This window comes from Hordeum vulgare, chromosome 5H, assembly GCF_904849725.1.
Source record: "Hordeum vulgare subsp. vulgare chromosome 5H, MorexV3_pseudomolecules_assembly, whole genome shotgun sequence".
Lineage (NCBI taxonomy): Eukaryota > Viridiplantae > Streptophyta > Magnoliopsida > Poales > Poaceae > Hordeum > Hordeum vulgare.
This window is the reverse complement of record NC_058522.1, coordinates 231,225,651-231,229,489: the sequence shown is the minus strand read 5'-3', so window position 1 is coordinate 231,229,489 and position 3,839 is coordinate 231,225,651. Positions and strand designations below refer to the sequence as shown.

The 3,839-nt window shown below is 39.9% G+C and overlaps 1 long non-coding RNA gene across 1 annotated transcript; it reads right to left on the bottom strand.

The window, feature by feature from the left end:
- Window positions 1-587: 587 nt before the first annotated feature.
- Window positions 588-3,442, bottom strand: LOC123398498. The gene is made up of 2 exons (XR_006610169.1): window positions 1,851-3,442; window positions 588-1,326 (listed from the first exon to the last, which is right to left on the bottom strand). It is a non-coding gene; the product is annotated as an uncharacterized LOC123398498 (long non-coding RNA).
- Between the last annotated feature and the right edge of the window lie 397 nt (window positions 3,443-3,839).

Here is a 3,839-nt window from a genome sequence, read left to right as displayed (position 1 = left end):
CATACGAGCATTCTGTTCCAATTGGCTGCTAACATAATCATTGAAACTTTGTTGTTTGGCAACGAAGTTATCAAATTCATCCAGTCATAAGCTAGCAGGTTTATCAAAAGGAATATCACTCTCATTGAATCTACGAAGAGAATTTACCTCTACTACCTGTGTCGGGTTATCAAGACCACACTACAACATGACGCTCCCTATAGCAATGCTTTTTACCGTATCTAAACGTCCATATATGCGTTGCTAGCCTCTTTACCAACGGTTTGAGATGCGTTGCCTTATCCAGTGTTGCAAATACATAATGCAACGCTTATTTTACTGTTGGTAAAAGGTACCGTTGCAAGAGTACAACACATACAATCGACTTCTACAACAGTATTATATGTTGGTGCTTAATGTATAGGAATCCAAATCTCGTTGATTTGGCTAAGAGAGAATTTGCAAGGTTTGATGCGGGTACATATATAATGTGATTATTATTATCATTTATTATTATATATTGCCATAAATTAAATTAATTATCCATATAATGTTGTATTTATGCATTGGATATGCTTCACACAATGAGAAAAAATAAGATAATATACTCACAAGAGGAAGAAATCATATATTGGATAAAACTGTTGGATTACAATAGTGGATATTACTGAAGGAACATCATCCCAATGAGATGCATAATATAAATGTTTTCTTTACATCCCTACAACTTAACGAAAATTTAATTGAGTAACATCATCCAACAGGAACAGCATCCCTACAACTTAACTAAAACTGAAAGCATCCACCACCACCACCACCACCATCATCATCATCATCATCATCATGAACTGGAACATCATCGTCATCATTGCAGTATACTTGCCACAACACCCATATAATTATCCATATATTTTTTGAATCTATAAAGAAAATACCAAAATGAACTGTTAACAGCCAATGAATTGACATGATGCAAGTAATGATAGAGGCGGGTTATTAGTCACGTGCAAATGCAGAAGGCCATGTAATATTTGTTATACATAACAAATTACTAGCATACATAGTAGATAGAAATACATTCATAACTTACCTCAAGGTGATTATGAACCCATATGAATTAGTTTACCATTTCTTTGAGGGGTTCATGTTACGTACTTCAAATATATGAGCCTAATATGGGTGTCTTAGTGTATGGCAGAAATCGTTGCATATGTATACATGTTTTCCAATGTTGAACATGTCAAATGGAACAAAGATAAGCATTTTTATGGTATGTAGTGAAACGGTTGGAGCAACACAAACCGGCACAGATTGGTGGCGTCCCTTCTCCCACTTCCACATGAGATCCTGATCGAAGCATACGAGTAAAATACAATATTGTACAAATATACATTCAGTTTGTGTTTGTAAACATAATTTAAATATTAGTTACACAGCAGTTGTGGTAAAGGGGCTAATGAAGTTATTCAACACATCATCTTGGTTCACATGGTAATTCGTGTTTGGGTAAAAATAAATTAGTCGACACAAAGTCACTACTTATGCAATATGTATAGAGAGCCAGAAGGACCTAAATATCAAAACGTTAAGAAACGATGGAGGGACATGCATACAGTTTCTATGAAGCTACAAAATTTTCACACAACACGGTATATATGCACTCACCATGACTAATCACAATAATTCTTTAATTGGAGTGTGTACAATTTGCATGAGACATACATCTAACATAATTTAGAAAGCCTTGGGCATGCATCTTTTATTGTTCAGAACATGAAAAGGGTGGAAAACAGTAATTTTGGAACAAAATAAAGGACTGCTTCGGAACCACACACCATTACTGAGGATATTGTGGAAAGTAGCTCAATTACCTTATTATGTTCTCCATAAGGGGCTGCTCTGTAATCCAGATAATGAAACTGAGAGGAATGATATATATGTTGTTAGTAACAAATGTTTAGAATATTACTCCCATAATAATGATTGTAGGAACATTCCACAAGAACATTCAAGAATGTTCCATTTTATATTGAAACCTCATTACCAACCTATGACGTAAACATGAACTTGTACAAATCATTTACTCCTTGCTATTAGCATAACTTTTGCATCGGAAGTGGGATTGTAGTCTTCCTACCTAGTAAAAGCAGGGAAGCTGATATGCTAAGCATCACATTATAGAAAACTATGTAATCTCTCAGTATCATAGTTGCTTATCTTAATCCTGAAACTCAGAAGATAAATAAAATATACCAGGAAGTTAACTGCAGTTCTGGTGGATATACATAAGAAATGACATAAATTTATGAAAGCATGTATGTCCAAAAATCAACTAATTAATTACTTTGTCTAGCATGGGCTGACATGGAAATTCGGATGCAAATTGAGCTATTAATATCATAGTCAACTAGGTGGCTCGTATTTCAGTTATTGACATAGCTAATACAACCCGAAAGCAGAATTTTGCATTGCCACTAGAGGACATGAAGACCACCCCTCATGACTCTTCTCCACTCCATACGGAGTATAACGGGGCGAACAATGGTGCTCGTAGAAACACATATAACTAACAAATTTCTTCATCAACTAATTTATATCAAGAAAATAAATTTGGCTTTCACAAAGAACTCAACGCTCTAGCTAGCTACAGAAACAAAATATGGAATCTGGTGATAAAGGCCGACTCTCCATAGTGGGGGCAAGAGTAACAATCGAGACCTGGAACAGAGTAGAGTGTGTTTAATCATCTCCCTGCCAGGTCATCGTACAACTGCGTGGTAGCCTCGTTGCCCCCATCCGATTTAAACTGTCGTCGCTGGACTTCCTATTCTGCTGCAACAATCATCATGGCATTAATTCTTTAATCAGCCTAGGGAGAGATGTGGTGGATATATGCCAGAAACTAGAGCAAAGAGGAGGAGTGGACCAAATCACGTGAAGCCAGAGGTGGATAGGGAGGAGCAGGATCCATTGCTGCTTTGTCCCGAGTAGCAACATGGCTATCCACCAACGATTCCTCCCTGCATCTCTACAGGAGAAGAGAAGAGCATATGTTAGAGAATGGGGGGAGAGGGAGTACGAAGCAAAGGGAGGGGATGCACTCACTGGACGAGGGAAGACCACATGGCCACCGGCGCCGGAGCCTACGCCCGAAACCCTAGCTAGGGGGGAGGGTAGCGGGGTGGGTTTGTGTGGCTGCGAGCATCGGATCTAGCTGGATGGAAAGCGCCGCGGTGCGAGGGGACGTCGGGATGTTCCTGGCGGTTTGGGATCCGCTAGATGTCGCCAGACTCAGCCGCCGTAGGTGACGCAAGGAGGAGCCGCGTGAAGAGCGAGAGATGGGACGCGAGAGGGATGCGTGGGTGCGAGGCGTGGCGGATTAGAAAACCTCCAGAGCTAGGAGATGGGATGGGACGAGGGGGATGGTCGGAGGCGATGGGGAGGGCCGGCGGTGATGGGGTTACAGAAGGGAGATGAGGTGGATATGGCAGCGGTTTGGCAAGATGAGGGGAATTGGGGGTTCTGTTTCTCTCTCCTATGCTCTGTTTTAATATATGTACCATGCTAGGGTGATGAGATTCAAATATGGATATGCTACAACGCTTATATCTGTATCTATTGCGATACTAACAACATATAGTCACAACGTTGTAGAATTTGTGTTGCTTTATAGGGGCTATTCTTGTAGTGCCATGGATCTCTTCGATAGGTGGTAGATTTTTGACATCTTCAGATTTAATGCCTTTCTCTTTCATAGATTTCTTAGCTTCTTGCATATCTTCAGGACCAAGGAATAGGATACCTCTTTTCTTAAGAGTTGTCTTCGGAGGTGGTTCGGGAATAGTCCAAGCATTCTCATT